Genomic DNA, 14282 nt, shown 5'->3' with positions numbered 1-14282 from the left:
TTATGTTTTTATTTGAACATGTTTGATGCTTCAACGACCTTCTAAGCATCATGTAGTACAATGTATAGTGGCAATATAATATTTTTTTTAATGTGCCGAAATCTTTCTCGCGTTTTCGGGTCTCGTCACACACACACACACAGCGCGGGGTAAGTGGCCGTTCACTCTATCATGTCGCGATTCCCCACCCCGCCCGGCGCTAGGGATGAGGATGCTACAAGAAAGCTCAACCAACCGTTCTACCGATAAGGTAGCCGTAATCGATCATGCGTGGAGGGTGGGGGGGTGGTCTAGTGGGGGGGGGGGGGGAGTGCGTGCTTGTACGACTTCGGGGGTGCGTGCTCGCGAGCGCGCTTTCGTGGGTGCGTGCTGGCGTGCGCGCTTTCATGCTCGCGGGCGCGCGTACATGCGTGTGTGTGTGCGTGCGTGCGTGCTGGCGTGCGCGCGTTCATGCAGGTGTGCGTGTGTGTGTGTGTGTGTGTGTGTGTGTGTGTGTGTGTGTGTGTGTGTGTGTGTGTGTGTGTGTGTGTGTGTGTGTGTGTGTGTGTGTGTGTGTGTGTGTGTGTGTGTGTGTGTGTGTGTGTGTGTGTGTGTGTGTGTGTGTGTGTGTGTGTGTGTTTGCGCGCGCGTATTTGTGTGTGAGTTTGCGCGCGCGTGTTTGTGTGTTTGTGTGTGTGTGTGCGTTTGGAAACCACAAAACTATTTGATTCTGATGCGTACATTTTCATCCGCTGCGGCTACAAAATACCACGCATTTTTGATCTCGCTACCTGAGAGACAACACAACCATTGGCATTGGCATCTTTGCGATCGGCTCTGCTGTTGGGGGTATTAAAAAGACACACGATCTAAGCAAACATGCGTGTGATTTGTTGCACATTTATTTCTAATTCAGCTAGCGGACGCAAGTGGAAACAACATTTTGAATTGAATCCATACAACAGAGGATTCTGGATTTGTTTGTTACGGTGCGCGTATGGTGCTGCACCTGTCCGTCCAGAATCTGGTGGCTTGTTGGTTAGTAGTCGTTATCATGACGCCGATTGCCGGCAGTCCTTCCCCGAGTGTGGACTGCTATGTTAAATTCTTCTTCTCATTATTATTATTATTATTATTATTATTATTATTATTATTATTATTGTCATTATGGCCTACGCGATCATACCGGCCTTTTCAGGACTTGAGTACCACGTAGCCGGATAGTCAGCTCTTGCTACGGCGGACGGTTCATACGCGGTTAGAACCCACGCCGGGCATGCAGATGTGAGTAATGAGGTGCCGCGGGATCGCTCCTATCCAGTGGGCAACTTGCATACTGCCACACTGTCTCCTGCTCGATGCATACGCTGCAGGCAGGGGGAAGGATGCACTCTACAGTAAAAAAACACCGTCATGAACCAGCGGCGGATCTACCGTTAGGCGGACTAGGCGGTCGAAGAAGATCTCCCGAGAAGGCCCCCCCCCATCCCCCGCCGGTAATATAAGTATACTGTTCTATTTCCCAACAGCTGTGTGCCAGTACCCCCTCCTCCCTGTCATCAGTTACCATTTAGAGGCGCCTCAACTCGTCATTCCGCCTAGGGACCCCGATTCCCCTAATCCGCCACTATCATGCACACCTTCCTTTCTTTGACCGATGGATCATAACATTCCGGAAGAAATTACATTTGGCGACAGTTGTGCACACACACGCACGCTCATACCCTTGCGCAGACGGCACAGCATATCTGTGTAATCTACAACATGCGAAAGCAAAAGCTTTGCAAAAGCAAAAGCAAAAAAAAAGTTATGTTTAATGCTTAACACGTTCATATCGATGGCAGGCCCCAAGGACTGCCAGTGAACTTTCCAGCCTGCGTTCTAGGTGCTGGTGGAACGGAAAGTTGATGAAAATCAGCGCCGGGCTGAATGTGTTAATGCGAATTAGGGTTCTGCGCGTTGCACAGCAAACCCTCAAGCTTTAGCTAGCTTTTCCTTAGTCATTTTTATATTGCAGCAATTGAACTTATTGCGCTTTTTTGGATTGATTTGTAAAAATGCAACTTCATCGCCGCAATGTGTATAAACGGTTTTTTAAGCGCCACAGCAACTCATGAGCATTGACCACACGCGAGAAAGAGATAGCGCTATGGTGGGAAAAAGCACGGACGACGGCTGACAGCGATTGGCCGTCTGACGCACCAACACATTCAAACCATCGACAGCGCGCTCAGGCGAGGGGTACGAGGCGGAGCCAGGGACGGGTAGCTCGACGAGCTGCTTGACAAATTTGCCGTTGGAGGGAAAAAGATGGCATGATGAAATTCTCAGAACTCCATGATTTCTTGCGTCGCTTTGCGCAGCGGGTGGTGTATTGGCTAATAACTAGGAACCCGCTGCGCAAATTCGAGCAGTTTCCAGCGCAGAAAATGTACCAAATTCTGCGCTGGCCAGCGCAGATTTTGGCCCATTCCCCGCGCTGGACTTCAGCGATTCCTGCGCTGGGTCGAGCAAGTTTAGCGCCATCTGCTGGCGAAATGGACGAACTATTTATGGCGGCGGAGCAAAAAAAACGGTCAAAAAAATTTAAAAATATTGGCACCCATTTTCTCGTCCGCCTCTTCTCCCTCCCTCACCCTGCCTTGCCTTACTTGCGCTTCTGCCCGTGCCTTCCGCCGCCCGCTGATTGGCTGTTGTGGTGTATGCGTTGATACTCATATGTGCATTGCGGTTGTGTATTGTTATTGGTGGGTGTTAGCATTTATTAATTTGTGTGTGACCTTGAGACGCTGTGGGAGAAGCTGGATTGGGATTTGAAGTGTTATCGGTGTATTGATGGTTTATTTTATTTCGTGCAGCTGCTGATGAGACCATTCGATGCCCCTGCCAGTTGAGGGTGAAGAAGCCTATTTAAAACAAGCGTAGGAGAACGTCTAACACTAATCTAATATTTTTTTTAATTTGAACATGTTTGATGCTTCAACGACCTTCTAAGCATCATGAAGCACAGTGTATAGTGACTAAAAAATATATTTTTTTAATGTGCCGAAATCTTTCTCGAGTTTTTGTGTCTCGACACACACGCACACACGCACACAGCGCGAGGAAAGTGACCGTTCACTCTATCATGTCGCGATTTCCCACCCCGCCCGGCGCTAGGGATGAGGATGCGCTATATGATAGCTGATGATTGCGGGAGGGGAGGGGGGGTTTGGTGGAGGGTGCGTGCTTGCGTTCACGCTTTCGTGGGTGCGTGCTGGCGTTCGCGCTTTCGTGGGTGCGTGCTTGCGTTCGTGCTTTCGTGGGTACGTGCATGTGTGCGTGTGTGTATGCGTGCGTGCGTGCGTCCTCGCGTGCATGTGTGTGTGTATGCGTGCGTGCGTGCGTGTGTGTGCGTGCATGTGTGTGTGTGTGTGTGTGTGTGTGTGTGTGTGTGTGTGTGTGTGTGTGTGTGTGTGTGTGTGTGTGTGTGTGTGTGTGTGTGTGTGTGTGTGTGTGTGTGTGTGTGTGTGTGTGTGTGTGTGTGTGTGTGTGTATGTGTGTGTGTGTGTGTGTGTGAGTTTGCGCGTGCGTGTTTGTGTGTGAGTTTGCGCGCGCGTGTTTGTGTGTGTGCGTGCGTTTGGAAACCCCAAAACTATTTGATTCTGATGGGTACATTTTCATCCGCTGCGGCTACAAAGTCCATGCATTTTCGATCTCGCTACCTGAGAGACAACACAACCATTGGCATTGGCATCTTTGCGATCGGCTCTGCTGTTGGGGGTATTAAAAAGACACACGATCTAAGCAAACGTGCGTGTGATATGTAGCACATTTCTTTCCAATTCAGCTAGCGGGCGGCAATGCCTTGGAATGGGTTCGGATCGGTAGGTTCATGTTTTGGTCGAGTGCATTCCGTGTATTTGTCTCGTCACAGCGGTAGCCCGGCAGCAGCAAAGTCAAGACAAACTCTTACCCTGGTGTGGTCTGCTATGCTAAGTTCTTTTTATTATTATTATTATTATTATTATTATTAATAATATTATTATAATTATTATTATTATTATTATTTTGCCGGTCTATATAGTACAGTCGTCAACTCGTACGACTTAACAACATGCCCTTCATGGGTTCAATCCCCAAAATAGACCGTGCCGCCATACGTAGGACTGACTATCCTGCTATGGGGGGGAACCAATTAGTCACTGAAAGCCAAGCCCACAAGTGGGTACAGGCAGGCCTTGACCGACAACGGTTGTTGAGCCATAGAAGAACAGAAGATTATTATTATTATTATTATTATTATTATTGTTATTATTATTATTATTTTCGTAATAGCCATCGCGATCATGCCGGCCTTTTCAGGACTTGAGTACCACGTAGCCGGAGCCGGTGACTAACCCCTTGCTACGGCGGATGGTTCATACGCGATTAGAACCCACGACGGGCATGCAGATGTGCGGAATGATGGCGGTGCCGCGGGCCCGCTCCTATCCAGTGTGCAACTTGCATACTGCCACACTGTCTCCTGCCCGATGCATACGCTGCAGGTAGCGGCGGACCTAACAGTAGGTGGACTAGGCGGTCGCCGATGATCTCTAGGCTGTAGTATGCCGTATGTGTACAAGTGGACAGAGTATTAACGACAAGGGCCCCCGGAAAGATGGTCGTTGGGGCTCCGTGGCTGAAGAACCATTTGCACCTCCCCTCCTCCCCATGGCGGCAACAATTTTAGGGCCTGTGACCGATGTTCGTAGGGGTCCTATAGCCACCCCACCCTCCCTCACTCCGCTGGCAATTTATGTAAACTGTTCAATCTCCCAACAGCTGTGTGCCAGTACTCCTCCTCCCGGTCATCAGTTACCATTTACAGGGGCCTCAATTCGTCTTTCCGCCTTTCATGAACACCTTCCTTTCTTTGACCGATGGATCATACAGGGTTTCCCACGATTTATTGGTCAGTTCCCATGATTTTTTGGTGCGTTCCCACGATTTTTTGGTTGTATCCCATAGATTTTTGGTTCGATCCTATAATTTATTGGTATTTTCCGATTGGATATCAATACAATTAGACCAAAAAATTCTGGGAAACGACCAAAAAATCGTGGGAACGCACCAAAAAAATATGGGAATCCACCAAAAATTGATGGGAACCAACCAATATATCGTGGGAAACCCTGTAACGTTCCGGAAGAAAACACATTTGGCGACAGTTGTGCACACACACGCACGCTCATACCCTTGCGCAGACGGTACAGCATATCTGTGTAATCTACAACATACGAAAGCAAAAGCTTAGTGTAACAAAGTTATGTTTAATGCTTAACACGTTCAGATCGATGGCAGGCCCCACTGCCTGCCAGTGAACTTTCCAGTCTGCGTTCTAGGTGCTGGTGGAAAGGAAAGTTGATGAAAATCAGCGCCGGGATGAACGTGTTAATGCGAATTAGGATTCAGCGCGTTTCACAGCCAACCCTCCAGCGTGAGCTAGCGATTCCTTAGTCATTTTTATATTGCAGCAATTGAACTTATTGCGCTTTTTTTGTTTGATTTGTAACAATGCAACTTCATCGCCGCAATGTGTATAAACGGTTTTTTAAGCGCCACAGCAACTCATGAGCGAGAAAGAGATAGCGCTATGGAGGGAAAAAGCACGGACGACGGCTGACAGCGATTGGCCGTCTGACGCACCAACACATTCAAACCTTCGACAGCGCGCTCAGGCGAGGGGTACGAGGCAGAGCCAGGGACGGGTAGCTCGACGAGCTGCTTGACAAATTTGCCGTTGGAGAGAAAAGGAAGGCATGATAAAATTCTCAGAACGCCATAACGCCTTCCGTCGCTTTGCGCAGCGGGAAACATTTGTATTTCAACGGAAAGAGGGGAAATTAAGCCAGCGTACAAACCCCAAAAAGTAAACATCGCTAACGGAACACAGCACTGTGTAATAAGTACCCGAAGAAATACATGCAGAATTCAGTTAACAGCACAGATTGTGGAGTCAGAATTTATTGTTCTATATCTTCAAATCACCCAGCTGGCAAATCTTGTACAGAGTCCTTGGCGGGTAGCTCTTACTTGACACTTGTCAGCGCTCTCAGGTGTATTTGGTATCGTGCTGATTTTTGCTCCCTTTGAAACTCGAATCGCGAGTTTAAGGTAATCTAGTGTAGGGCGCAATCCTACACATTAGTAATTGAAATGTATCAATAAAGAAATGAAGAAATGAAACAATAAATGTTAACTTACTTCTTATTTAAAAAACAAGCGGAACTGTTGAGACTGGAAGAAATGCCATATTAAGCGCAGTCACGTCATGTCGTGTCACGTAAGGGGATAGCTTTTCCTCGATGTATCCTCGTATGGGATGCGTAACACGTTGAGCAGTATTAGAAAAAAAATAGATATTGGAGATTAGTGTTTGTACGGAATGATCAAAAGATACCATACGATCAATCAACTGTTCTAATATTTTAGTTATAACTGTCGTGGATGTTACACTACTTATGGATCACAGGTTGATTGGATAATTTGTTTTAAAGATTGGCATTGTCGTTAAACATAGTAATAAGTCCAAATTACTAAAAATAATTGTGTTTACATAAAAAAGTATAAACAAACATGAAATGAATCTCTTGGTGTTTTTCACTAACTTTTACAATTATTATTAAATGCATGTACATGCGACAATTCGTGCTGATCTGTTCAATAAAAAACTACAATGAAGTTTCCTGTAGATTAAACAAATTTCTTTCCCTGCTAACTCTGTAATGAAAACTAGTGTATACTTTTATTATGATATACTCTCGAATCGAAATGGTCGATGTATTTCAGAAGGCAGTTTCGTTTTCATCAAAAAGTGAGAGGCATTTTTCTTGTGTTCAAAACTTAGAAATTTATGATGAAAAAGGCCGTACAAAATTTTACGAGTGTTGCCAATATCGATAAGATGAAGTCGATCAGAAGTGGGAAAACTTTTGATCATATCTAATCCACCAATCTCTTCTAAAGGAGATCGAATTTGTTTATGATGCTCTGTATCGTGTCTTTGTGGAAAACTTTCATCTGTACGTGGTGGAGCAGGTTGTGGTGAACAAAATATTACTTTGCGCTCCGGTTTTACAAACTCTCCAACGAGAGTACACTTCGTGCACCCATGTTTTGCCGGAAAGTACATTACCGATTTTATAAAGGCCCGCGCAGGGGTATCGGTGACAAAAGCCTTGGCAAAAATTTTTACAACTTTCTCTCCAAACAGCATGCCTATTACTTGCAAAGTGTTTAATTCATCTACGAGCTGTCGCAAATAAGGCTCTAAGTCGGTAGGTTTTTTCTGACCACAAAATACACCTGCGATCATTACCGGGCAATCGGGGATTTCTTTTACTTTAAAAAGAATTGGCCAAAATTGTGTAGCACTAATTTTGAAGAGAGGAAGCCCATCGATAAAAATATGTAACGAAAACTTATTTTCCTCTGGAACATGATTCCTAAAATAATTTCGAAGGCCAACTTCTATCCCTGAGTACCACATTTGTCCACCTGCTATATGCTGTATCTCTTGGCTAACTTTAGGAATTTTTAGTAAAGTACGACCATCTTTAGGAAGTTCAGGATGACCAAATTTTCTTAAAATTGCAAGAAGCAAGTTGAGAAAGTTGCGAGAAAGATGACCCATTCTTCCTGTTCATCTTCTATATCAGGGGTCTCCAAACTACGGCCCGCGGGCCGCATGCGGCCCGCGAGACCCTCCCGTGCGGCCCGCAAAGCTCAAACGTCGATTTCGATACGCCCAAGTCTGACACTCGGTCTTTCTATTCATAACGGATGAACATGAAAGAGAGAACGAGAACGACATGTGCTACGCCGCTCATCGCTTACTTCACTGGAATTAAAGTGAATTCTTGATGCATAAGTCTACTGCGTGAATGTGTGTATGCGCTTCTGCCAAGCCAACCGAGCCGTGTGTCGCCAAGTGTGTGCATGTGTGTATTTGCACCACTGAATTCTGAACGTCCACCGCATCGCATGAAACAACGCCAAGTGAGTGGCTGTATGCAGTATCACCGTGGACTGCAGAAAACTACCTGCACTAGAACAGAGCGCTGGTGTGGCCAAATGTGTCCATGTGTGCACTTGCTCCAGAGCCGGTATCGCACCAGAGTTCGTGTGTCGCCAAGTGTGCACGTGTGTGCTATTGCCACAGCACACTCTTTCGTCATTTTTTCTTCTTTCGCTTCGATTTCGTTCTTCGTCTGATTTTAACATACATGCAATACAGGGTTTTCAGTAGCTGTTTGGTATTTCGGTTTTAGTTTACCCACCATTTATTGTTTGCTCAATGTTTTTTCTATGCGTTCTACGATTTTATAGGATGGTGCCAAGAGTTTAGGAACAAATAATATATCAAATAAAGGCAAACACTCATTAAATTGTTAAACGAATCAAAAAAAATCAGAGAGCATTTAAAACGGAAACAAATAACGATTGAGAACCCTGTAAATCCAATGATGTGAGCTTCTTCGATAGTTCTGAACTATTGTTTGGCTACGAATGAGAAAAGAGGGAGGGCTAGGAGGAAGATATGATGAGTTGAGGATTTCTTGATATTTTTTGTTATCACCGCAGTTGTCATATTGATTTTGAGGCCGCCACTTTCCAAAATCTTTCGAAGCAATCGACAGTAATCTGCTATCAGTCGGACTGGGAACTCTTGACCGTACAGAAAATTTACATTTAAATTGGTTAATTGGTTAATTTCAATGACCGAGAGCAAGAAAAGAAAAATTGTTGACGAGTGTCGGCAATTTCAAGAAGAATGGAACATAAAATATTTTTTTGCAAAACATGCGGACAAAGCGCTGTGCGTGATTTGTAACGAAACTGTGTCAGTAATGAAGGATTATAACCTGCGTCGCCATTACCAAAGCAAACACGAGGATAAATATGGTCAGTTGCAGGGAAAAGAACGCAACGAAAAGTTTTCTAAGTTACACCACCAACTTTCATCGCAAAAGGCTCTGTTTTGCAAATTAGCCAATGAAAACGAATCTATAACTAACGCCAGTTACAAAGTGGCATATATTTTGGTTAAAAGAGGTAAACCATTTACTGATGGTGAATTAGTGAAGGAGTGCATGTTGGAAGTGGTCCAAGAACTGTGCCCAGAAATGATAAAAAAAATTACAAATATATCACTGAGTCCAAATACCATGGCTCGTCGTGTCGAAGATATTGGTGAAAATATTATGAATCAAGTTAAAACACATGCAACCAATTTTAGATATTTTTCAATTGCAATGGACGATTCGTTGGACATTTCATCAACATCCCAGCTTCTTGTGTTCATCAGAGGAGTGGATGAAAACATGAAAGTAACACAAGAATTGGCTGCCTTACATAGCATGTATGACACTGTTACCGGGGAAGATATTTTCAACAAACTGCTTAACACTTTTTCTGTTGATGGAGGAAGAAATATGAGTGGCACTAAGAAAGGTTTGGTAGGCCAAGTGAAAGAAGAGTGCAAAAAAAGAAAAATTCCGCAGCCTATGTTTGTGCATTGTATGATTCATCAAGAAGCGTTATGTGCTAAATATTTAGATATTAGCTGCGTTCTTCAACCAGTGGTTAAAATTGTTAATTTTATTCGGTCACATGGTCTGAATCATCGACAATTTAGAAACATGTTGAAAGATAATGATGCAGATTATCAAGATCTACCTTATTACACAGCAGTGAGATGGTTAAGCTGTGGAAAACTTTTGACCAGAATGCTCGAATTAAGAAAGGATGTAATGGAATTTTTAGATGTCAATGGCAAACAAGAACCATTGCTACGTGATGAAAACTGGATATGGAAATTGGCATTCGCTGCGGACATTACAAATCATTTAAATGTATTGAATCTAAAACTTCAAGGGCAAGATAATCTTATTTCTGACCTATACACGCATATAAAAGCTTTCAGGTCAAAGCTCAGATTGTTTATAGAACAACTACTATTAAAAAAATTAACGCATTTTCCGGATTTTCAGAAATTTCAAGAAGAAACAAACGTAGAGTTTCCAGTTGACTACGCTAGTTATCTTTTACGTGAACTACAAACCCAGTTTAATGATAGGTTTGCTGAAGTAGAAGAAAAAGCTTCAGAAATAAAAATTTTTCAAAATCCATTTGAAGCTGTTGTTGAGGATTGTCCCGATGAGTTGCAAATGGAAATTTTAGAAATGCAAGCAAACGACTATTTGAAGGACAAGTTTAAAGAAGGTTTAATTGAATTTTATAATTTTTTACCAAAAACCGATTTCCCAAAGATGAAGGATTTTGCCTGTCGATATATTTCGTTGTTTGGAACAACATATTTGTGCGAACAAACATTTTCACGTATGAAATATGTGAAAAATAGCTTAAGATCAAATATGACAGACAAACATATGGATTCAATATTATTAATAGGAACGTCAAATCTGAAACCTGAATTGACAGCGATAACAGGATCCAAGAAGCAATTCCATCGCTCGCATTGATATACTCATTAGTAGAGTGGTATAAACTTACATCAACATATAAAAATGAAAATAATATGAAAGATAAAAATATAAAGTGAATTCGGATTTGGATTTCCCATAAAACATAAAAAGATGTGTTATTTTTTTCCTTATGCCCCCCCCCCCCCCCCCCCCCTCGACACAATTGATATTTTTTCTAAAGATTAACTACGATTGGCCCTCACCCTCTGTAATGGGATGGGATCCGAAGCCCTCCGAGGGATAACATAGGCTCTCCCATCCAACTCCTATTCCGACACGTCCTCGTCGTGCAGAGTGGTAACATGTGCCTCCATATATCCTAGCTTGGGTACACGGGCTAGATCCAACCCCTTGGGCGGATGGTGGCATATGGCGAACCAGGAGGGGGGTGGGTATCCCGGGAAACTGGGTGCCTGAACGTCGGGGGGGGCAACCCGACGTTAAATAAAACGGCCACGTGGGCGCAGGGTCAGTCACCCAGTCTCACGTAACAACTGACTACAGAAAGCATCAGAAGGATACGAAACGGACTTAACGATACCGACCCAACGCAATGCCCCCGGACAACGATAAAAATGGGCTCATGGAACGTACGCACTCTTAGCAAAGCCGGAGCCTTGAAACAACTTGATGACGCCCTAGCCACACTGAGCATGGACCTCGTAGCTCTACAAGAGATTCGGTGGCTAGGGAACGGTGTGCACAACAGGCGTGGTAAGCAATGCTACGACATTTACTACAGCTGCCACGACCGACACCACGTGCTCGGAACGGGTTTCGCCGTAGGTCCCCGGCTGAAATCCGTAATCATAGATTTCAAGGCTATAAACGATAGGCTATGCACCCTGCGCATGCGAGGCAAATTCTTTAATATAAGCCTCATAAACGTTCACGCCCCTACCGAAGATAAAGAGGAAGAGGAGAAGGACCTTTTTTACGGCCGCCTCGCTAGAACTATAGATGCGTGCCCCAGGCATGACCTCAAAATCATCCTGGGGGACTTCAACGCAAAAGTCGGTAGGGAGCCAATGTACCGCCAATACACTGGCTGTCACAGTCTGCATGAGCACAGTAACGATAATGGTAGTAGATTGGTCCAGTTCGCCGCAGCGAACAATCTGGTTGTAGGAAGTACCAAATTTGCGCGGAGGGACATCCACAAAATGACGTGGGCGCACCCGGATGGCGAATGCTTCAACCAGATCGACCACGTGTTAATAAGCCGCCGACGACAGTCGAGCCTGTTAAACGTCAGAACTTATCGAGGAGCCAATATCGATTCCGATCACTACTTGGTTGGCTTAGTGATACGTTGTAGAATCGCCCGCCCCCGCGCCAATGGGGGCGGAGAAAACACGCAGCCTCGGCTCAACACGGACTCTCTAAGGGACATTACTGTCCAACAGGAATTCAAAGCCGCTTTAGACGAGTCTCTACTACCAGAAAACAGATATGAAACTACGAGCGAGAGGTGGAACGCTCTAAAAACAAAAATAATAAACTGTGCAAGAAATATACTCCCACCACGTCGTGGCAACACCAAATCTGGCTGGTTCGACGATGAATGCAGACTAGTGACCGAACGTAAGAATACTGCATACCGAGCAATGCAGCAACGGCATAGAACGCGGGCATGCGCAGATGAATATTCACGGCTCAGACGCGAAGAGAAACGAGTTCACCGCTCCAAGAAGCATGCTTTGGAAGAGCAAAACATGCGGGAACTCGAGCAAACCAGAGAGGCGTACGGACCGACACGAAAGTTTTACCAAGCGATAGCAGGTCACCGAAACAACGTTGTACCTAAGGTAACCTGCTGTCGCAACAAGGATGGAGATCTGGTTAGTAACCAGCCAGAGGTCCTCTCGCGGTGGGCTCAGTACTTTGATGAATTACTCAACGACCAGTTAAACGAACAGCTAGAAGCGCCACTAGCAGATAGTGTCATGCTACTGCCACCTAGCATAGAAGAAACACGAAAGGCTATCCGTCGGCTGAAAAATAACAAGGCACCCGGAACCGACGGAATTGCAGCTGAACTGGTCTAGAATGGAGGTGCACGACTAGAAAACGAGATTCATCAAACTGTTACTGAGGTGTGGGATAGCGAATCGATGCCTTGTGATTGGACTCTCGGCATCATCTACCCCGTATACAAGAAGGGAGACAGGTTGGACTGCAACAACTACAGGGGTATTACGGTGTTGAATACTGCCTATAAAATATTCTCCCTGATCCTTCAGGATCGCCTTGTCCCGCACGTCGAAGAGATAGTAGGAAACTATCAAAGAGGATTCCGAAACGGAAAATCAACCACTGATCAGATCTTCACCATGCGGCAGATCTTGGAGAAGATGGCTGAATACAGAAACGACACATACCATCTCTTCATAGACTTCAAAGCCGCATACGATAGCATAGCCAGGGTAAAACTGTACGACGCTATGAGCTCATTTGGAATCCCGGCCAAACTGATAAGGCTAGTTAGAATGACTATAACCAACGTCACATGCCAGGTGATGGATGGAAAACTCTCAGGACCTTTTGCTACCACCAAGGGTCTGCGCCAGGGGGACGGGCTTGCCTGTCTCCTATTCAACTTGGCGCTAGAGAGGGCCATCCGCGACTCGGGGGTGGAGACTACGAGAACCATCTTCTATAAGTCAACACAGATCCTGGCATACGCTGATGATATAGACATCATTGGTCTGCGGCTCTCCTATGTAGCAGAAGCCTACCAAGGGATTGAGCAGGCGGCAGAGAACCTCGGATTGCAGATAAACGAGGCAAAGACCAAACTGATGGTGGCAACATCAGCGGACCTACCAATAAATAATCCGAATCTACGTAGGCGTGATGTACAGATAGGTGAACGCACTTTTGAAGTCGTCCCAGAATTCACCTATCTTGGGTCAAAGGTCAGCAGCGACAACAGTATGGAAGTTGAGTTGCGCGCAAGGATGCTGGCTGCCAACCGGTCATTCTACAGCCTGAAAAAGCAGTTCACCTCAAAGAACCTGTCGCGATGGACGAAGCTGGGACTATATAGTACCTATATAGTACCAGTACTCACATACGCCTCTGAGACATGGACACTGTCCAAATCTGACGAAACCCTCTTAGCCGCGTTCGAGAGGAAGATGCTCAGAAGGATACTTGGCCCCGTATGTGTGGAAGGACAATGGAGGAGCCGCTATAATGACGAGCTATACGAGATGTACGGCGACCTCACTGTCGTACAGCGTATTAAGCACGCCAGGCTCCGGTGGGCTGGCCATGTTGTACGCATGGAAACGGACGACCCAGCCCGTAAAGTCTTTTTAGGCCGTCCACAAGGACAGAGGAGGCGTGGTAGGCCCAAATTGAGGTGGCAAGATGGCGTGGAGGCGTCCGCCATTAAGGCCGGGATAACGGACTGGCAGACGAAGGCGCGAGACCGTGAGCGGTTTCGGACACTCCTGAGGCAGGCCAAGACCGCAAAGCGGTTGTAGCGCCGGATAAGTAAGTAAGTAAGGCCCTCACCCACGGAGTTTGCACCCTATGTGGCCCGCTCACCAAAAAGTTTGGAGATCCCTGTTCTATATCATCCAAATTATTTTCGTCAACAGTTGCAGCGCTGTCATTGTTAGTATTGTTAGTATCTACATCTATGCTAAAACTACACTCTACTTTCCCACCTAAGTTGCTATCAGTACTATGCAATTCGTCTGTAAAGAAACAAAAGAGAAAAACATAGCATTAGTTAAATTAAACACATATATATGGCACAAAAAGACAGTTAACAATGAAATG

At 45.3% G+C, this 14282-nt stretch overlaps 1 protein-coding gene and 1 long non-coding RNA gene across 9 annotated transcripts in view; one reads left to right on the top strand and one right to left on the bottom strand.

Annotated features, from left to right (window-relative positions):
• Positions 1 to 14282, bottom strand: part of LOC133391759 (uncharacterized) — a 68638-nt gene that overhangs the window by 1711 nt on the left and 52645 nt on the right. For all 7 annotated transcript variants that reach the window (XR_009765219.1, XR_009765224.1, XR_009765216.1 and 4 more), the window contains one exon: positions 6208 to 14197. This is a non-coding gene — a long non-coding RNA (uncharacterized LOC133391759). The remainder of the gene's footprint in view (positions 1 to 6207; positions 14198 to 14282) is intronic.
• The window catches only part of LOC1278701 (N-terminal kinase-like protein), a 140883-nt gene that overhangs the window by 82011 nt on the left and 44590 nt on the right, over positions 1 to 14282 (top strand). The window lies entirely within an intron of this gene.

The sequence above is a fragment of the Anopheles gambiae genome, chromosome X, assembly GCF_943734735.2.
Source record: "Anopheles gambiae chromosome X, idAnoGambNW_F1_1, whole genome shotgun sequence".
Classification (NCBI taxonomy): Eukaryota; Metazoa; Arthropoda; class Insecta; order Diptera; family Culicidae; genus Anopheles; species Anopheles gambiae.
Note: the sequence above shows the minus strand (reverse complement) of the source record. Positions and strands in the feature narration are given on the sequence as shown.